The sequence below is a fragment of the Urocitellus parryii genome, chromosome 2 (assembly GCF_045843805.1).
Source record: "Urocitellus parryii isolate mUroPar1 chromosome 2, mUroPar1.hap1, whole genome shotgun sequence".
In the NCBI taxonomy this organism is placed as follows: domain Eukaryota; kingdom Metazoa; phylum Chordata; class Mammalia; order Rodentia; family Sciuridae; genus Urocitellus; species Urocitellus parryii.
This window is the reverse complement of record NC_135532.1, coordinates 107,612,291-107,635,356: the sequence shown is the minus strand read 5'-3', so window position 1 is coordinate 107,635,356 and position 23,066 is coordinate 107,612,291.

Below are 23,066 nucleotides of genomic sequence, written 5' to 3'. Positions count from 1 at the left end.
ACCTGAGTCAGTTATGCAACCTTTCTGTGCCTAAATTTCCTCAACTGTAAAATGAAGATAAAAATATATACCCATACTACATGGTTCTGGTGAAATTTAAACCTAGTAATACATATTAAAGGTGTTAAAAATGATTAGGAAATAGTACTCAGTAAACACTCATAATAATAATTACAAAATTTTTAGTACCCTTCTTAATTCTTTCTCTACTTCTTTTCTTTCCAAACATGGGAAGACTATGAAGGTATGAGGCTTAGTGTTTTATGTGGGAGAACATGGCCAATGAATGGATAAAGGATAACTTTATACTACCCTTACTCAGCAGTGGGATCTGGGTCTTGTCCTTTGTTCTCCTTCTCTGCTGCATCCTCAGCCCCTGATTTTGACTCTCTTGCCTCCTCTTGCTTTCTAACCTGGAGTTAGGTTGTTTATAAATTCAAAGCTGACCGCTGAAACTGGCAGAAGTAAATGTTAAAAGAGGAAAGAAAATCTGTACAGCCGTGTTCTCCTACAAGCCCCTGACTCTCACTTCCCCTACTCTGAAGGTCTTTGCTCCTTCCTAACATTTCAGCATGGATCTCTTCAGACTAATAAGAGAAGACAGAAATGAAAAGCAAACTCTTCCAGGAGAGCGGCCAGGATAGCGCATCTTCCTCTCTGATCCTAATAGTGCTAAGTGAAAATCAAGGAAATGTTGGGTTAGGAGAAGTGAACTCTGGCCATAAAGTGTCCTGTTCTGTGTTCTCCATGATTCACCTCCCTTATTTACATTCCAATCAAATTCTCAGGACTGAGTTCTGTCTCTCTCTCTCTGTCTCTCACACACACCATCCCACATCTTCCACCTTCACTCCTGGTGTCTCTTCCCTGGTCTAGGAAGTATGAGCTCAGGAAATCCAGAGCTTGTGAAAGAAGCCTTTAAACCTATGACACCAGTAAGAGGCAGAGGAAAGTGATGCCCTTTGGTCCTGTTATGGGATTGTAGACAGACAGTTGTGGTTCTAGTCTACCATATTGGAACTCTAAAATACTTTCTACCATTGAAATATGGCTAATAATTGTGTAGATCTTTAGATTTATTAGGATTTTTTAAAGAAATTTGTGAATGTTTTTCCTCCAGTTGCATAGAGAATTGCAATGGAATGAGACTACCTGTGCAAAATTAACTCTTTAGGAGAAAAATGAAGTCATGTTTCAAACAACTGAACTGGAAAAGAACTTAAGAACACAGCCCACTTTCTAGATGAATATTGCCTCTACACACATAGCATAGATGTGTCATGAACCTTCTCTTATGACATAAAACTTAAGTGTATAGGGCAAAAGCCTTTGGTCACATAATGTTTTGTTCTGTACCATTTATATATATATATATATATATATATATATATATATATATATATATATAAAATCCATATGGATTGGATGTGAGGTATCTCCCAAAAGCTCAACTGTAAGATAATGCAAGAATGTTTGGAGGATAAATGATTGAGTTATATTTTTAACCTAATTAGTTAGTTAATACCTCACGGGACTAACTGAGTGATAATTGGAGGCAACAGGGATCTGGCTGGAGGAAGTGGTTTAATGAGGGCAATGATATGGTATATATTTTGTATTTGGCAAGTATAGTGTCTCTCTGCTTACTGATCATTTTAAGAGCTGCTTCCCTTTGCCACACTCTTCGACCATGTTGTTCCTCCCTCACATCTAGTTCTGAGAAATGAAGCTGGCTGTCTATGAATGGAGGCCAATAAAACTGTGAGTCCCCAAATAAACTTTTTCTCCCTAAAACTGTTCTGGTTGGGTCTTTTAGAAACAGCTTTTTGAGCTTTTTGGAATTTGTGGGAGGAATTTTGGGATGCTTAGCAGTGCAAGCTGGATATGTTTTAGGTTGTTATAAGTGGAGCTTAATGGTCTATTCTGGTGGGAGCTCAGAATACCAGAATGCAGATAGGACTCTGGACAGTGAAGACAGGCTTAAGAGGGTTTAGAGGAAAAGGAGAACACTACTGATAATTGGACTAGAGGCTTTTCATGTTGTGTTCTGGCTGAGAAATTGTCTACATTTCTGCCCATGTAGCCAGACTTTCTGTGAGGTTGATTTTAAAACTGATGAACATCTTAGTCTGGCAGAAGAAATGTCTAAGCCACATAGCATTCAGGCAGTGGTATGGATACAGCCAAATTCATTGTGATAATCAGGAGCAAAATTCAGAACAGAAATATTCAAATATACTTGACTTTAAAAGGCAGGAGTAAAACTGGGGCTAAGAAAGTTGCAGTTATTAAAGACATTACTGCCATTAACGAAATACTGGACTTTCTCCAGAGACAATATATAGATAGCTTTTGGGCATCTCAGAAGCTGGCAAGACCATACCCATGTAAGGCACAAGGGAGTAAAAGCAAAAATTCTCTTGAAAAGAGACTGGTGGGGAATCCTTCTTACTTACACAAGGGAGCCTAGGAAGTTCTCTTCAATGTGCTCAAGACACTCAGACACTCAGAGGCTGCTACAGCCACAGTTTCTAGAGGCATGGCTTCTGCTCAGAATGGTGTCAAACCTTGGCATCAACCATGTGCTGCTCTCTGTACAGCAATACTCGATGCTGTAGCTGGCAGGTCACAAAGGCTTCCACCAAGATTTCAAAGGAAGTTCTTGGAAGCCAGGGAAGCTGTAGCATGGTTAAAGTCCCTGTGGGTACTCCTTGAGAAGTCAAAATGTAAAGTGCACAGATGTGAGAAGGAAGCTGAAGCTGCAGTGGAGACCCCCAAGATTACGAAATACCAGTAACATGGGACATTGTCCTAAGAAAGACGCAGGAATTGAGCAGAAACCAGGAATAGACAGGCCACTTGGGCTGCAACCAACAGGCACAGGGGTGGAGCTACACAAGCCCTTTGGGGAAAACATCACAATGTCCTGTGTCCCAGCTGCCAGACACAGAACTATAGGACTTGTTTGGTCAGCTAGATTTTGGTCTTGCTTTGGTCCTATCACTTCCTTCCATGCCCCTAATTTTGTAAATGGAAATATTTACTCTGTACCATTGTATATTGAATACTTGTAAATTGCTTTTAATATTACAGAGACTCACAGTGTGAGATTATCTTGCCTCAGAGAAGATTGTGGAACTGAACTTTGAGCAATCTAAGAACAGTTTAGACTATGGGAACTCCTGGGAATGGACTACATGTATTTTTGATTGTCAGATGAGTCTGAGCTTTGGGGGTCCAGGGGCAAAATGTTATTATTTGTGTCCCCCCAAAAGCTCATGTATGAGACAATGCAAGAAGATTTGGAGTAGAAATGATTGGGTTATAACCTTAACCTAATCAGTTAATTGATCCCTGATGGGATTAATTAAGTCATAGCTGAAGGCAAGTAGAGTGTAACTGGGGGAAGGGGTTCACTGGGGGTGTGGCTATGGGGTATATATTTTGAATTTCCATAGTAGATTCTCTCTCTGCTTCCTAATCATCATGAGAGCTGCTTCCCTCTGCCACACTCTTCTGCCATGATGTTCAGCCTCACCTAGCACTCTGAGCAATGGAGACTGCTGTCTATTGATTGAGACCTCTGAAAATCTGAACCCCCAAATAAATTTTTCCTCCTAAAATTGTTCTGGTCAGATTTTTAACTCACTGCAGCAAAAAAGCGGACTAAAACACGTGGAATGGCTGGGGATGTGGCTCAAGTGGTAGCGCGCTGGCCTGGCATGCACAGGGCCTTGGGTTCGATCCTCAGCACCTCATAAAAAGAAAATAAAGATGTTGTGTCTACCAAGAACTAAAAAATAAATACTGAAAAATTCTCTCTCTCTCTCTCTCTCTCTCTCTCTCTCTCTTAAAAATAATAATAAAAAAATAAAAATAAATAAAACACGTCGAATTCCAGGTAAATATATATCTACTGTGGTCATCATAAAATATATTGATAGCTGGTTAAAAATTTCATCTAATTTCTTCATAAAACATCAATCAGTATAAATGTGCAGGAAATGAAGTCTCCTTCATACCAGAATTCCCTATTTGAAAGAACCACTGCTAACAGTTTCTTTTCCATTGGACTCATTTAGTAATTTTCAAAACAAATTCATCTAATGGTTTCAATATTGTAGAGGAACCTAAATGTAGTATCACCCAAAAATGTCCCTAGAAAATACAAGTTTTTTTTTAATTTGTCTTATCTATTAATCAATACATCTCTGAGAAAAATACTGCCTACTGTTGAGGTATCTTTGAGTGTATGGGGCTATTAAGATCTTTGGCATTTCCTTGATGTGGACCTGATGCAAATTATTGTAGTTTTATCAGCAGACAACACATTGTGCTAATGCAGCAAAGCTTCTGAGAATCTTTACAGGTGTCTTTTGGAAGCCCTTTGAGAGAAAGGCCATCTATACACAAAAGGAATCAAAAGTCACTTGAGTGTTTCCAAGGCAGTGGAGATTACCTCCCGTGGAGTGACAAGCAGGTTTAATTGTCTGGCCCTTAACATGCCTTTGTATGGCAGCTTGCAAGTCACAGCCTGCTACAATTTGTTTTCTCTCTAGATAAAGAAGGGATTGGTGAAACATATCTGGTAAAAGATATGATCATACCCTAAGCTCAAAATCTTACTAATTTCTAGTCCAGATTGGCTTATGAGTCAGCTGACCGGCCAGGTACAATAGAGCTCCTCTACATTTTATGATGTTTTCCTCAGTCTTTGCCCATCTCTGTGAGACAATGTTCTGCTTAATATATTTTCTGTTCGTCACAGTCACAAATCTTGTTTATACCTTCATTCTACAAACATGATTTTATTATCTACTCTGAACAGATGCTGTTCCAGGTATCTGGAGAGCCTGAGTTCCACAACTGAGACAGACCTCTGTCCTCATGGAATCCACATCCTGGTAGGGGGAGACAGACAATAAACAATAAGCATAATAAACAAAGAAACTATTCAGAAATTTACAAGTACTTTGAAAGAGATTTATAAAGTAGATCAAGGAAGAGTGGCTTTCAGAGTGGCCAGCTTTAAAAACAATAGCATGGGTATGTCTCAGTGAGAAAGCAGCATGTGGATAAGATGTTGAAAGATGTGAGGAGTTAGCCAGGATGCTACCTGGATGCAGAGCAGAGGAGGAAGAAGAGATGATGATCCTCAGGTCTGTGTGAAGCACAGGAAACAGACCATGATAGGAAGAAGGAAATGGATTAGGAGGTGAAGTCAGAGGTGTGGCCGCATCACAGAGGTCTGCCCAGACAGACATTGGCACAGCCTCAGACTTTCAAATGAATGAAATGAGGAGCTATTTGACTTTTGAGCACAGGAAACCCAATGTGTAATCATTTTTCAAATTGTCTTCTGGTGCTGGAGTTGGAGACAGGTAGGTATAAAAGCAGCAGCAGAGAGAACATTTAGGACATTCTTCCAATAATGCAGAAAGGAATGGTCACTCCTCAGAGATGAGCAGTGCTCTCTTGAAGACGTTAGGCATGGACTGAGTCCCCCTTCACAATATATTCTGACTTTACAAGATGGGGCTCTACCTCCCGCCACAAAAGGATTATTTCATTAAAAATGAAAAGGGAGGAGGAGAACAAAGAGGAATTAAGGAAGGAGGATACAACTCATCATGTGACTTTAGGCATGCTGAAGAAGAAATTCCAAGCAGAGATATTCCTGAACTTCTCAAATTATTCCAAAAGCACAGTATGGCTTAAGAATAAAGTAAAGTTTGTATAAGATCCTAGGAACTGTGAGGACAAGAATAATGGAGGAGCCGGGTGCAATGGCGCCCACCTATAATTCCAGCAACACGGGAGGCAGAGGCAGGAGGATGGCGAGTTCAAAGCTAGCCTCAGCAACTTAGAGAGGCACTTTACAACTCAGTGAGATACTGTCTCTAAATAAAATACAAAACAGGAATGAGGATGTGTTTCAGGGGTTGAGTGCCCCTGAGTTCAATCCCCAGTACCCAAAAATAAATTGAAAAAAAGAAAGAAAGAAATATGGAGTAGGGGAGTGTATGATGTCCTGTGTGGATCAATTCACTCATGCATTACACATATCTTAATCCTTACTGTGAGCCAGGCACTGTTCTAGGCAGTGGGGATTCAACAGTGAGCAACACAAACATTTTAGTCCTTCTAGAACTGAAATTTCACATAAAAATAATAATAAAAATGAGTAAGCTATGTAGCCTATTATAAAATGCCAAGTACTGTTGGAATAAAATAGAACTCAGGAAGGGGGCTGAATGTGTCATGGAAGGGAAACATTTCAGTTATTTATAATGATCATTCTGAAATAAACCCTGAAGTTCCTACAGTTTCCAAAGGAATTTAATAGTTGATTATTTTATTACACCTTTGATTCAAAAGGACTAATGAGATAATAACAAGGAAGAGGCAGTCAGATGATCAGGAGGATGTGGGCTGATTCCAAAGGAAACAACCTGCTGATACCTCCAGAGCATGTCCCCCTCCTCTCAACCTGTTGCCAAGGTCACCTCTGCCTCCATGAAATTGTTCCTCCCAGCACAAAGCTGTTAATGAGTACCCAATAAGCAGGTCTTTTTCTGCCTTCTGGGTCATTCCCACCCTATGGTGTGGCAGGCAGGATGGGAGGAGGTGGCATGTGAAGAAAGGAAACCTGAAAGCTTAAGAGGGCTAGTCTTCCCATGGACACCAGCTCTGGATCCTCTTCTCCCTCCAGAGGAAGTCTGTTTCTGTTCTATCCTTTAAATAAAACTTCATTTCTGTATGTACCTCCACATTTCTCACATTTCAATCTTCAACACTGGGGAATGAGAACCCAATACTTATTTTCAAGACTGGTATGACTTTGAATAAGAGTAATGGGTTGATGATTGAAATATGAAATGATAGTATATTATTAGAATCTTTTGTTATTATTATTTTTCTTTCAAATCTCACATTGACCATATTTTAACCTCTTATAAAAGTCACTATTAAATAAAATATTTATGTGGTATAATTTCTGAAGTGATTGATTATAATATTGGTATTTTTCTTTGTTTTTCTGCACTGTATATAGGTATATATAAAAAATATAATATGGAATACAAAACATAAGATATAATATAGATATTAGAATATATATATTAGAAAAAAAGAATTTCAGTGACAATACATGCTCTAACTAGAAAAAAAAACCTTCTACCTGCTTTGTATCAGGCTCAATGTGAAGAAAATTGAAAATTAAATTAAACGATATTAAAATATTTATGCTTTTTCAAGATGTGGCTTGACTCTCCAGCATCAGAGTTAAGCTCAAGTCTGAAGGAATCTTCCAGACAATTCTGTGATGAACTTCACCTCTCCAGCTGACGTTAAGCTGTGCCCTGTTCATCATCCAGAATAATAGTCAGCTTTAATATGTCACAAATCTGAACAGTTGTGACATTCATTCCCCAAGTTCATCAGAAAATGTTAATCAGGCTTGGGCCTGATAAAGAGGTAGGTTGTCTTTGTGATTGTGAGAGAGCTCTTTCCCATTTTTCTCACCTAGGAACCAAATTCCAAAGCTGAAAAGCATTTAAATGTTATCACTGACCTGTGACCTAGAATTTTCCTCCAGATGAAATTGTAGAGGAGAATTCATAAAACTGCATTTCTCAGACTAAAATTTTATGAGGAAAGAATGGTGTGAATGGGCAGATGAAATTGGAAAGTTGGTTAGATGGGCATGGTGGTGTGTGCATATATTCCTAGCTACTCATGAGGCTGAGGAAGGAGGATGGCAATTTCAAGGCCAGTCTAGGCAAGACCTTGACTCAAAATAATATGAAAAAAGTCTTGGAGTATAGCTCAGTGGTAGAGCACTTGCCTAGCATGTGCAATGCCCTGGGTTAAAGAAAAGCACTAGTTTAAACATGATCAGCAGATTCCTTGCTGCAAGATTTCTCAGAGATTTTCACAAAATGTAGCCCCAAGAGATTGATATAATTAGCAATGCTCTTCAACAAGCTGTTTCTCATAGCATCATAAGTTTCATAGAAAATCCTATTTACAAGGAACTCTAGTAGGAAAATCCCCTGGAGAGTGTGGAAATAAAAATAGTTAGAGAAGCTCATATGCTGTACTAGGGGCTAGGTCTTCACTCATGTTCTTATCACCTGAACATATTTGTCAGAACTTTGTATGCAAATGCAAAAACCCAATTACCCTGGTTTTAGCTTCCTAAAATCGTTTACTGTCAAGTGAAAGTGAAAATACAGGATTAAAACTGGCTCTGAGTGTGGCCAGGACCAGGGATTCTATCATGTCCCAGTTTGGTCTGTGACTCTCCTGGCCATGTTATCCTGCTTCACATTCCTGTTAGCAGCTTCTCAAAAGGTGACCACTCAAGAAGTTCAGATTTACCTCTTCTGAGCCTGCTAGTTCAGCAGGAAAATGGCTTCTCCTTCTGTGCTGTGTCATAAAGTTCCTTAATTCCCATTGCCATGCCTTTGCTGAAATGTCCACTCCCACAGACTCAGCAGTCAGGAAGACAGATTCCTAGGTCAGTTCCAACCCACAGGGAGGAACAAATCATGGTCACCTCCACCCTGTCTTCTGAAGGTAGAAGGACAGTTTCTCAAGATATACTGAGGTGCTGATACCTATGGAGGTGGAGGGGAATGACTGGTACTAAAAAAAAAGGGAAAAAAAGATTTAAAATAAACCAAACAAGAAATAAAATTGAACTCTGCTTTTCCTGGAAAGTTCATGTCTTTAAAACAGTAGATATTTCTCTTTTAGTATATAACTTTATTAAAGCATGTAATAGGCTGTAGTCATCTCTGTAACAGTCAATTTTCTACAATTGACTCATCTACCTGCATGTGTGTGTACATATGTTTTTATATATGTATAAGCATGCACATATATGAATGGCCATATATACTACATATATATGTCTTATATATGAATGTATATATGTACTAGATACACATATAGTTGTTTTATGTATGTATTTATGTGTGTGCTTGTTTGTGTGCGTGTGTGTGTGTGTGCACCCAAGATCACCATGTGGTAGTCTGTGGATTTGTGTGGCTGTCTCTCTCATCAGTGGAGATCTCTTTGAGGACAGGGATCTTGCTCTGCACATCTGAGAACACAGTGTGTGTAACGGTACCTGCATGTCGAAGGCAGCCCATGCTTGTTGAACTAAATAGAATTATTGAGGCAGAGACTATGTTTTACTATCTTTTTCTAGCCTGGCACACAAATACAGATGTCCAATGGGTGAGTATAAGAATGCTTAAGGAAATAGAAGACAGTAGATCAGGAATAGATTCAGCACTCCTGTTGGTAAATAAATTTCTGCTTGTATGCTCATTTGAAAGCATATCTTGAAAATCATCACAGGAGAGTCTACTGCTGAAAGAGTAGATAATTCATGATTTTAAAATCACAAAAGAAATCAAATGCAAAGAATCTATATGAAATTATCATTTTTATTATCCACTTTTCAGTTCAGTGTGTTAAAACAACAAAAAGAATAATAATTAGTTTTAATATTAACGTAATTTTTTAAAATTGCAATACAAATATATTGTTCAAAATAAAAAATTACTTGGAAAACCAAATTCCCGTGGCTCCAGTGACCATGACAGAGGCTGCTGGTTGTCCTCACAAAATTATGTTCCTTTCTCTCTTAATAATAGGAATCCCAGATTTCAGCTGGGCCCACACAACATCAGTTACAAATTACAAGTTTCTGGCTGACATTCAGTTAACTATATCCAGGGCCTAAGTTCTGGAAAATGGCAGGTACACATATGCAGAACTCCTCATCTTCTTGGGGATGTCCTTAAAGGACAGAATATGGCCCATTCCTTTCACATTCTCTTTCCAAGTATTTCAATTGTTATTTATGGCTAGAAGCAGAACAGCCATGAGTTCAACGAAGCAGCAGGAACCAAGAAGCACAGCTGTCCAGCCTCATGGATCACTGTATTTCTGTGAGCTCTGAACCCCACCTCTGCTCCTGTATGTGAGAGGAAAAATAAACTCCAATTCGTTTCACTATTTTTGAGTTTCTTATCATTTGCAGCAAATTCAGCCCTATGAAAAGCAATGACTATTCATTATCTACGCCACAGTTCTATTCCATTAACAAAAATAGTGGATACTTGCTCTGTGCTGACCTGAAAATGTCTTAGCTAGCCTTTCTTTTTTTTTTTTTTGGTCATTTTTTTTATCTAAGCTTTTGAGTAATGCGGGCAGCAAGGTCAACAATAGCACTTTGCCAAAAGCCCAGAGGTCTCCCAGGGGAGCAGAAGCACTGACAGGACATGGCCTTCAGCATCTAGACCGCATGGGCCAGATGAATTGATTTCTCTTCCCCCTGAAATCAGTCTAAATAGCTCTGTCACACTGTTATCAGCTGCCAGCTTATCTGACGTGTGTCCTTTCTTCAGGGCCCTGAGCAAGCTCCATTCTTTCTTTACTGAGCAGTCCTGGGTGATCCCAGCCATTCCTCTTAGTCCCTCCACCCCTCATTTGGCATAGACATTTTTTATAGAGAGAAGAGGAACAGCCGCCTTCTCCCTTCTACCTCAGCCAGTTGGAATAGGGTGACTGAGCTATTGATTTACAGTCTTCAGAACAGCTTGGGAGGTGAACAAAGATAGATAGCGAGGGCTTTTCAAGCTACACCTTTCAACTAATTACAAAACAGAACATATTAAAAGCCCTGGGCCCTGTTTGATGACAAATTTGAAGTCGCTTGCTTTAATCAACAGGGAACTTTGGCCTCTCTGAACATTGCAGGCTTTTGCTTTAAGTATTTGTGCTAGTTGATATTCACCCAAACCACTGTCATTGCAGTAAGATTATCCCACATTATGAATCTAGACTCTGTCATCTCATCTATTTTTTGAATATGTAACAATGTACTTATTGGTAATGCAGTATAAGATACATACATGATCCAGAGGAATTCGATTTAGAAGGTTCCTGAACCTCTCAAGTCACAGGTACCAACATTATTTTCATTTTTACTTATCCTCCCCCCAAAAAAAATTGTTCGGAAGAGGTGAAGCAATGGAGATTCATGTGATTCCACCTTGATCTCCATAGATGATAACACAAAACAAGCAAAAGTCCCCATAGCTCTGTGTTCTGGTTCTCAGACAGAGGATTCTTACCAAGTCACAAAGTCTCCACACTTATAGAGCCCTGGTTACCACTATTGCCTTCTTCTCTTTCACCACTTCTGCTGGTCTCAATTCCCCTGGATGAGGCCATGCCATGCAGGGTCTCCATCATTCCCAGGGAAGTAGGAGCCCAGCAGCTCCACTGCCCATCTGACTCCACCCACCAAGTAGAGACTACAGCACGCCCTGCCCCGAGACTGCTAGGAGAAGGGAGGAGCAAGCATACCAGGTAGAGAATTTTGGCCAGTGAGAGACAGTAGACAGCAAGCAGCTGGCAGATTGAATGCTGCTGCCTCGCTGCTGTTACAGATTTCCCCATGGATGCAGAACCAGCTGTGTTTTGTTGTAAAGTTGTGGATGAATTAGAAACAAAACACTTCACATTTTCTTTTCTTTCTTCCTTGCCTTGAGAGTAATTTTCCTTTTACTCTCACTCCCATGAGTAATAGATTAGCATCTCTGTTAACTCAGGTCTCCTGATTTCTAAGTGTCCCAGATCTATGAGTTCATAGTCCAATTAGGATACTCATCTACCAGATATCATAGATACAATGGAAGCAATAAAGAGGAAGAGAGGGATGTACAGTCCCTCCTTAATCAGAAAGTTTCCCATAAATTACAAGGGGATTGGACAAATTTAGGCAAAGCTATACCTAACTGCTAAGAAGGCCTGCATGTTCTGGAAGATAATGCATTGACTTAAAAATTACAGAACTGTAATAAAGAAGGAGCTAGCAAATACATTTGAACATGAACAATTAGTGATCTTCCAAACATTACCCACAGCTTCAGGCTGCAACAATTCCAGTCCTGTGTGACTATCTCATTTACTTCCCTCTATCTGCCACTCTCCAACACACCTTTCCTCATCTTTATTTTCAGTTCATGGTGTTGGTTCCTTTTCCATGAAGAATTAGAGCAATCAGAAGAATCATTCCACAAGTTCCTGAATGACATCTGCCCTCTGGTCTACAACTGTGTCCCTATTCTGTATCCATGTCTTTGTTCCCCATTTGTATATTAAAGCTCTTTCCTTCTTACCTCTTGGGAGGCATCACTCCACCTGTTCTTTCATTTTCTCAAGTTTCATTTTCCTCAGCATAGAAAAATGCTGTAATGTCCCAAGGAAGCCTTTACCATCTTCTCATCTTCCAATTGTGGTTCCATTTTTCTCCTATTCCTTGAAGCAAAATCCTTCAAATAATCATGGATATTTTCTGTCACCAATTTTTCTCAACCAATTCTTGAATTCAGTAAACTATTTGCTTCTAACCATTTCAGTGAAACTTTTCCCATCAAAGTCTCAATAAGTCCATATGCTGAAGATGGTGGTCAGTTCTCATTCTTCATCTTAATTGACCCAGCAGAAACACTTGCCACAATCACTCTCTCCTTTGGGGCCAAGGGGCAAGAAACTGTCATATTTTGATATTTGATAATTAATAGCACAGATGACCAAAAGACAATATGTAAAGAGACCATATTCAAGAAATTGAGGTTACCCCTCTACCAACAATTATGTAAAAAGAATGCACACTTTATAATATAATACCTGTCTACATGAAATAGTTACCAGTTTTCTCCTGGATTGAAAAAAAAACAGTGTTCGATATCTCAGTAAAAAATATTAGCAACCTTAATACATTTTAAGTGTCTTTCTTTCTTTCTCTTTCTTCCTTCCTTCGTTCCTTCCTTCCTTCCTTCCTTCCTTTTTTTTTTTTTTTTTTTGCATGGCAGATATTTTCTTCTCACTTTCCAATTCTTCTATCCCATGACATGAAATTTATGATGTTTTTCTCTAGCAATGAGTGCTCATGTCATAATTCTTCCAATGATCTATTCAGACATGGTCTGAAATTAATCTTGCATCTCTTTCAGCAATGTCTTCAGCATCAAAGTGATCTCATCCCTAGTCTTGGGGTCAGTCTTGCCATCTCCCTAATTCCGAGCTTGGCAATGATGTCTCAGATCATCAACATTTTCCTGTGTCTGTGTGGATGCCTCAGCCACTGCTTCTCACCAGGAGACAGGCTCTTCTTCTATGACTCAGTTGCTTTGCTTAACTTAAAACACAACATATTTAGTCCTCTTGTCCTCCACCTTTCTTGCCTCTGCATCTCATTCTTTATGCTGTATCATTTTTTCCCCTGACCTCTAAGTGTTACAGTGCTCTAAGCCCCAGTCCTTGATTCTCTTCTCTATTCTATCTGCACTCACTTTCCAGGTGATGTCTAATTTTATGGTTTTGAATACCATCTATATTCCAATGCCTCCCACATCCACAGGATTTCCCTGGTCCCTATCACCCACATTCAAAAACTACCAACTCAATATCTCCACTAGATTTCTCTTCTTATGTAACATATCCCAAACTAAGCGCCTGGCCAAAATTGCTTCTTCTGCTGTATTCACCACCTCAGTCAATGGCAAGTTTATCTTTCTAGATGTTTAGACAAAACTATCAGTGTCATTCTGAACTCCTCTATTTCTTTCACATTTCAGCAAAACTTTCCCACCTCACTTTCAAACTAATTTCAGAATTTGTCACTTCCCACTACCTTCACCACCGTCTTTGACCTGGGTTGAGGCTATTCCTTTGAAGTCTCTTCTCAACTCAAAGTCAAAAGAAGGTGGTTAAACACAAGTCACATCGTTTGGGGACTCTACTAAAAACCCCTCCATGACTTTTCATCCCATTTGGGATAAAAGGAAAAAAAATCTTTCCTGGGATCTACAACTCACTGTGTGACCTGCTGTCTGTCCATTTCCTCTCCTATCTCCTCTCTAGATGCTCTTCTCCAGAGAGGGTCTGCCCTAACAGGAAGTTCGGCCTACCTCAGCACTTGTTATTTCCTTTCTGTTCTTTATTTTTCTTTTTAGATTTTAATACTATAAAATTCAGTACATAATTTACTTATCTTGTCTATTTTTCATCTCTTTCTTTAAAATAGAGGCTAAATTAAGCAGATTTTTTTTTTCTACTTCAGGTTGCTGTCAGCTCTGCTTACCACTGTACCCCAGTCCCTAGAGAAGTACTTGGCACATGATAATAAGCATTCAGTAAATTTCTGTGGAGGGAATAAATGATAGGCTGCCTCACAGTCTCACAATGACTTAGCATTATCATGTTTGGGTTGTTCAAAATAGGCTCACACCTGTTCTTGGCAGTGTACCAAGAACATTTGGACCTAAGTCTCCCCCAGAGACTTCCTAAAAACTGCCCCTCTAGAGTGTGTAGAAAACGTTATTGCAGGAACAATACCTATATGGAGTGTGAAAATGAATTCAATAACAACAAACAACAAAAGTAAGGCAGCTATGAGAAAACGATGTGCCTATATGAATTACATGAAACAAGACCTAAATGAATGAAAAGACATCCTGTTCCCCTAACTCTAAATAAATATAAAATATATAAAAAGTTGATATATAAGCTAATATAACTTCAATTATAATTTCAGTGATACCTTTTTGGGCCTTGGTATTTTTAAAATTTTTATGTGGAAGAAGGAATTTCACAATGTTCTCTTAAAAAAAATAGAAAAGTAATAGAGAATATGGATAGCCAAACAAATCTAAAAATAGTGTGATATAAAGGCAGCAATAGAAGAGAAGAAGGAATCTAGAAATAGCATCAAGCACACAGAGAAATATATGATAATGATGGTAATATACATATTTGGGTGAATATTAGAATACAGAATGAATGAGATTGGGACCACTTGCAATCCATTCAAAAGAAACTCATAATTAAACAACTTACCACATATCACATGTTGGAAAATTTTTCCAGATGCATCATTAGTATAAATTTTTGAGACTGAAGTGAAGAAGAAAAACTAGTAGAATATAGACATAACACTGGTGTGACAATAGCTGTTTGAAACAGGGAGAGGGAAACCAGAAGTTATAAAAGTAAACAACATATAGCTTTATGCAGGTATTTACTAAAATGGTTTGAATAAATTGTTAGAGACATTCAGTACAAACATCACAGTTTTGGTTGGAAGGAGGATAGAAATACACTAACTTGAATATGCATACTAAAAAGGGACGGATACCCCTAAATATAGAATACTTGAGTACACAAACCAAGAAGAATTCATGGGTTCATGATTAGATTTATATTGTGAGTAATCTGCTCCATGACTTTTCTGATCTCAAAAAATCAATAACTCCCAGGTGTTTTTCTAGTCTCGTTTTAAGCATAAAATGTCTAATTTGGCAAAATAAAGGACTCCCCAGTTTTTTTCAAAGGTGATATTTCTCCCTTCAATCTCCATCTGCATCCTGTTGCACTGAGGCTGCTGTTCATGGATACAGTGGCATCCTGTTCCCCTAACTCTTTGTTCTTTTTTTTAAATTTATTCTAATTAGTTATACATGACAGTAGAATGCACTTGGACACATCATACATAAATGGAATATAACTTCTCATTCTTCTGGTTGTACATGATGTAGAATCACATCGGTTGTGTAATGTTATGCGCACATAGGGTAATAACGTCCGATTCATTATACTGTCCTTCCTACCCCCAGGAGATCAGTGAGAACAAAGAAGTTTCGGCATCCTACCTCCAGGACTGATCTTTATTCTTACTGATCTCCTCTCAACATGACAGTGCATCAGACTCCTCCATCCCCTGCCAAGTGGGTTTTGATATAGATAAGGGATTCAGAAGTTTTCTTACTTTATAAATACTGTGTTTGAATATGGATTTCATACAAGCCTTTGTGACTTTCATAGAGATCTCAGTCCCTGCGTACTCTTGACCTTCCCTGCTCTTGATATGAAAGTCCCTAAGAACACAGAGATTTAATGCCAAACATGTTTTGAGATTCAATAATTCTAGTCAGACCCTTACATATTTATTTATACCTTTATAAGTCCATTCATAAGTATAAATCCCTTATACTTTAGTTTCAAAAATTTATATTATTGATGCATCTGGAAAAATTTCCAACATGTGATATGTGGAGGGTGTTTAATAGCATCTAAGATAACATTCACAGCAGCTCCTTTGCACATATGACCAAAGTCTGGCTAAAAGATGAGCCAGATGGGGACCACTGGCAATCTATTTAAAAGAAACATACAAAATTGGTACCAATTTCAGTAGTGGGAAGAATCCCATTACTATTGACATTGACAACATTTTTTATTGGAAATTTAAAAATGCTAGCTAAATAAATTAGGAGACTTACACTAATAATAACTTTAACCTTTGATTCACCAATTACAATAACCAAAATTATGCTTTGATTAAGGAGCTATATGGTAAATCAAGAGGTAAGGAGCACAAAGCAAGGGAGAGAAAGACTATAAATTGATAGTCTTTTCAAATTTGTCTTTTCACCCAATTTCCATCCAGTTGAAAGACTAGGGCTTCAAAGTTCTTGGTGCCTTCCTCCTCCTGATAGCATCCTGTCTACCAAAACTTGCCCCTCCATGTCTGTGAGTCTCCGAATCCCATCCCTTCCTTAATCTGGAAAACACCTGGCTCATTCTGATTGCATAAATGACTCTATTGAACAAGAGAAATCCAATCCATCTTGGCATGGATGTAAAGAATCACCAATAATCACACACAGATGATTGTGTTCAAAAGCATTGCTCTCTATCAAACAGTGGGTCCTGTCTTTCTCAAATCCAGCTTTCCAATTCTGGGGACAGACCCATCCTCCCAAGACCCTTTTCACTCATCTTTGCTTAGATTTTCTAATCTAAGAATGCCAGAGCCCATTAGTTATAAATATATCATTATTATTTCTATCTTAGAGATAAAATATGTTGACTCCTACTTTATGTTATGGAATTACTGAAGTGTGTTAGCAGAATAGGTTGTTCACACTTCTCCCCAATCCTATCAACATTCCTGCTTCTTAATTAAACACCTTGCAAACCAACAGTTACTCAAAAATACACAGGCACATCTCACAGGGTGCTGTGAGGATGATCTAACATCCATTTTAGATGGCCAAAATGGCAGTCTTATAGTTATTTAAGGAAATGTGGCCACATTATTGGAATAAGGAGTTAAGTCAGGGTGCATTGCTAGTAATCGATAACTTGAAGTAATCAAAGATAATGAATCACGACTTAACAACCTATGTCAGTGTTTAAAAGCTATGAAAACAACATTTTCTAATTATTTAACATGGCTCTCCAACATTAAATAATATAAATGTTTATTCATTTTCCTAATTTATTACCAAAATAATCAGTTACAAACACAAAAATATTCACATATCAGTATTTCCTAGGGATTTTTAAGAATTCATTACAATAAGCAAAACCTGACAAAAAGCATACCTGGGAATCTTAAATTCAAATGCACCCCACTCTTAGATTATAAACATAAAACACTTCCTTGTGTTAAACTCTTCACCTGAATGTCTTCGATTTATTTCTTCCCATTAATGTGATTGCAAATCATTCTCAGTTTGTGAAAATCCTTTTTAAAAATATAATTCTTTAAACTCGTAGCCATGAAAATGCATGAATCCAATTTAATAAATGGCTCTGAATCCATTAAATGACTATTGCAGCCCACGTTTATATTCATGGATAATGATAAATATGTATATAAATGTGGGTATCATTTACTTTTCTGATTGCAATCTCCAGCTAATAGACATGCTGGGATAGTGCATCACACTGTAGAAGATTCAAATAATTATCTGGCTGTCTTCATCTCTGTGGCACTGCTAGTGAAAAATGAAGGAATCTTTTCTTCGGGCCCCTAGGAGGAGAGCACTGCTTCAAGGAAGAGGGCAAGACAACCAAGTGCTAGAGGTAAGCTTGAAAGCCAGAGGCAATAAGGGCTGAAACCAAATTAGTATTCAGCCGACCAGTCCTCATCTCTTTCTCTCCAATATATTTCAGGTGTGTTGTGTTCAAGGTCATCAGGGGATTCGTGTGCAGAAAAATAAATGGTAAAGCCAAAGGGTCGTGGTCCAGGCCCTGAGTCCCCTGGGCTTCTACTTGGCTCATCCTTGCAAAACTCACCTTTGTCATACACTGACACTATTAAAAGGCCATTCACACACTCAGCAGTTAATTTTTAAAATCTCATTATTGAAGGCATTTTGCACTTTAAAGATGCCAATCAAATTTTCTATTAACTAGATAAAAACGAGGGGGAAATGGTACATATCTGAAAACAGGTATCTTCTTTAACATACTTCTCATTCATTTTTGACACTTCAAAATCCCCACATTACAATCTTTCAAAGCACTATGGCTCCTTTGAAGCTGAGTTACTTGGCAATTTAAGGACCTTAGCCAATTTTTATAAGTGGAACATAAGCCCTTGACATCATTGGAATGATACAGTGTTCCTGCCGAGGAACTTAAATTAAAAAGTACTTGTCATAACTCTGGCTCACATTAGTAGAGCTGTCCTAATTAAATCCACTAACAGTTCTGGTTTCCAAATTTCCGAGAGCCATTTGCCTCTCATGTTAGCTTTCTATGACAGGGCAAAAGCCTCACATGAGATCATGCTGTTCTTTCCATGTGAATTGGAGTTTCTTTATTTTTCAAGTGACTGTGAGAGTAAGAAAATCACACCCTCAAATATTTGCTTTATCTCCGGCAAATTGCAAATAAACATTCTTGTTACTATCCTATTCTATTTGAGTTTACAGTTTAAAGAGCAGTTTTCTGTCTCTAGGTGATATATAAACATTTCACTATAAAAATGTTCTGGCTTAATCAAAATGAATCAGAAAAGAGGGCTTAGCCAGGAATTTTCAATCCTTCATCAAAAGTAGCACTGTCAGGGTTGAAAGAAAGCACTAATAATCCAATTTTCTGTTCTCGGTTCTCAGGCATTTCTCCCTGAAGTCTGGGTGTTTATGCCAGTTTGAGCACTCTTGCAATCAAAGACCCGCGAGGGAGGGTATGATGTACTCAGAACAACTGATAGAATACCAGCCAGGACTTTGATTCTAATGGAAACCTTGCACGTAGCAAGGTCTGTTTACTTTCTGTCGCTCGGGAAGGGAAGACAAAAACATGTAATCATTTTTTTAAAATACACTGATATTTAAGTATTCACCAAATTGAAAAATGAAAAGGTTAATCCTTGTTGGAATTGAGATGTATTTGATATCAGTAGTCATTTTCATTATTTTTAATTTCATGAAGGTTCACGTGGCCTTGTCTGACCTTAGAAACCAAAGGAATCATGTGTCTTCTGATGGTGCAGCTTTGTTCAAAGGTAGTAACTGGGCAGGCAATGCCAAAGCTCAAAGCAAGAGTCTTTTCTTATGAAGTAACAAGACACGGAGCAAATCCAGTTGGCAGAGCCTCTCCTAGCCTCTCTGGATACGTTCAGAGTTTCCAGCCAGGGCTTTTGCTTGAGCTCATAATACATGAATGACAGTCTAAATACTATTTCCACCTATAATTTCCTTATTCTTAACAGAGATATTCAGGTCCATTGTCTGAAATAAACCATGTGTTCAAATCAATTAGAAATAGTTAGCTCTGGAAAAAACCTGGTTGAGTCAAAGAACTAGGCAATTTTGCAAACCAAATATATACCATTAAAACATACCATTAAAATAAAAAGATGTCCTGAAGAATTCCTTGTGGTCCTGAAGAATTCTATAGGGATTTCATGCTAAAACATTTTACAATATGAGTTCCTTTCACAACTGAAGCGGAGTGTCCCAGTTAAATCCCTTTTATAGATTTTTCCAATATCAATTCACATAAAGGCAACCCGACAGGATGTCTAGATTTTAGCTCCATGCAACAGTTGTGGAATATTCCAATCTTTCTGTGCTGGATCTCAAATGAAGATATTGTTGAGAAAATATGTAATTTTTTTCTCCTACAAAATACATTCTTTACTGGAAGTAAACTGGTTTCTAATGAACAGACAAAATTGTCTACCACCATATTCCATGTAGGATGATATCCAATATAGAGTTTGTGCCAATGATCTTTCTATCACTATAACTTTCTACCACAAAATGCCTGAAGTAACTAACTTGTAAAGAGAAAAGTCTTATTTTGGCTCACGGGTTTAGAGATGCCAATTCATAACTGGGTGGAATCATTGCTTTTAGGCCTCTGACAGGGGGCGAGTGGTATGGCAGTGGTGGGGAGCACCTGATAGAGCAAACTGCTACCTCATAGCCAAGAAGCATAAGAGCCAAGGAAGGAACCAGGTCCCTTGATCCCCTCTGAGGGAACACCTCCAATGGCCTAACAACTGCCCCTCGGCCTCATTTCTTTAGGTTCCACTGCTTCCCAATAGCAGAGACCAAACTTTAAAATGGCCTTAGGGGAACACTCAACATTCAAGCTATAGAAGAGATCTTACTTTCCTTTCTTTCCTCTCCTGTCTGTACTTTCTTCATCCTTAAATGCTCATTGAACATGTCTATGTTCCAATTATTCCAATACATATTAAAGATTAATGGGTGAGAATATATTTTAAAAAAATTCCCACCTATGGGGTTTAAATCTCTGCAGAGGACACAACTGGAAACTGATGCAGGGCTGGGTATGGGGTGTAAGGCAAATATGGCAGGAAAAACTGGAAGTAAAATTCATGAAAGAATGCAGCTGTTATTTACTGCAAAAGGAAAGACCACAGGAAGAGCATAGGTAGGGGTGAAATAATAGAAAAACACATTCATATTTGTTAATTTTCTGTTCAGCTCAAAATGAACAAGCCACATGGAGGTTTAGGGGAAGGGGACTTGGCCTCATGTCATTTGTTCATTCTGAGCTTTTTCTAAACACATGGCCTCCAGTAGAAGGGGAAGACTACTTGGGATATTTCATAATCTTTAAAAGCACAGGTTTGCATACTCTAATACATTAAATAAGATTATCTCGTGTGATTCCAGGAAGTGGATTGATTAAAAAAATTTCCAAAATGGATCGTTTAGGTATAGTATTCTAGTGTACAGTCACTGTTGAGTTTCAAGTAGAGGTGAAATTTATCTATATACCATTAATTTACAGTAGTGGATTTCAATTATTTTGTTTCTGTTCCATCATAATGGACTAAATGACTCTTCAGTTATTTTTATTAGATTGGCAGTAATCATTCTTTTACTTAACTCTTCTACCAAGACAAAATTTGAGGTTCTATTATAAATCACAAGGAAACTAAGCTACAAGAAATAAAGGAACAAAAATACTAATCTAGAATGACATATCCTGCTGTTAGGCAAAAACACCTTTGATCTTGCATTAAAAATTACATTGTTGTCACAGCATGGCTTCTAGATACTTGGATGTCATTCAGTCCAAGTTGTGTAAAAATTGAAAGAACAGTGAAAAAAAATGCTCTGTGACTTCTAAATCAAAATGTCAGACTGAAAAGATGCCCTTTTCTTGAATTCTTCCCTAAACTAACTAAAAAGAAGTAAGGAAAGGCAGATGGAATTAACCCATGATATATATGCAATCAGTTTCAAGTCATTTATGATGAATGATTTTCACAAATGTCTAAAGATTAAAAAAAAAAAAGAATAAAGAAAAGGGTTCATATTGCTATATATACCCAAAAGAAAAAAAAAAACACTAACCAGAGAATTCTACAGCTGAACTCTTGCTAACAGAACACTACACACATCTGAGCTGGGTTGGTTGGATACAGAAACAAGAGCCATGTATGGAATAGTACTCAGAACCTCATACAATGTGAATGAATAATGACTCTCATGAATTTTCACCGAAGGAAAACATTCAAAAAGCTTTCAAAGTTAAATTCTAACAGAAAATACAAATAAATCACCTGTGCCTTTTTCCCAGTATCACTGAACAAAATAATTCAAAATTTCTGAAAAAAGTAATTTTGGGTCTTATAGTCTATATTCAGTAAATGGTCAGTCATGTGAAGAGGTGAATAACAATTGAAAGATTGGCAAGGTTTGGGAAAATTTTATGTCGCCGCATGTTTTCTTCTCAAAGCAGAAGAGAGATTTGGGGATAAGAAACTGTGAATCTAACCCAGTGATAGAATTCAAAGGCATCCCAGAAAATGACCTGAGCAGAAAGCAACTGATCCAAATTAAAATGCACAGCCAGAGGGCTTCCTGAAGGAGCTCTTCACTGCTTTTTCTCATCTGTGGTAGATGGAAAAAAGGGGAGAAAAGATCTCATGAAAATAAAAGGGAGACCAGTAGATCAGAGGATGAAGATACAGGAAGAGATACAGGAAGCGAAAGGTGGTGGGGTGCAGGGCAATGAAAATGAGCAATTTTGTTATGGGTGTGTACAAATACATCACAACAAATCCCACTATTATGTATGATTTTAATGCACCAATAAAATAATTTTTAAAAATATAAGTCAAATCCATCTAACAAGTAATTTAATTTAAATATAAATATTAGGAGCTCTTAGATGTAAAATTAAAAAGACTTGTGTGAGATCACAATGTTAAGTGAAATAAGTCAGGTACAGAAAGGTACATATCACATGGTGTCTCTCATAGGAAGATTCTCAAGCAGTTGATCTCACAGAGGTTGGAAGTAGATCAAATGATGGTTACCATGGGCAGGGCAAGGTGGAGGCATAAGGTGGGGATGGGAAAAGGTTGATCAGTGGGCGGTAGGCTATAGTTAGGAGCAGAGTCCAGGCAAGTTATTGCAGGGTGGCGAGACTATGCACAACAATGACACACTGGACATATCAAAAAGTCAGAAGAAATGGTTTTGAAAGTTTTCACCTGAGAGAACTGAAAAAGGTTTGAGGTTATACAGATGTTTAACCTGATTTAAGTTGTATGCAATGTTTAATACAATTCAACACAGTACCCCATTAATATGTATAATTTTTATGTATCTGTTAAAATTTTAAAAAGAATAAAATAAAAATACATATGAAACTCTCAGTTGTAAAAAGCCTGCTATGTGGTTTGTGGTTAGCAA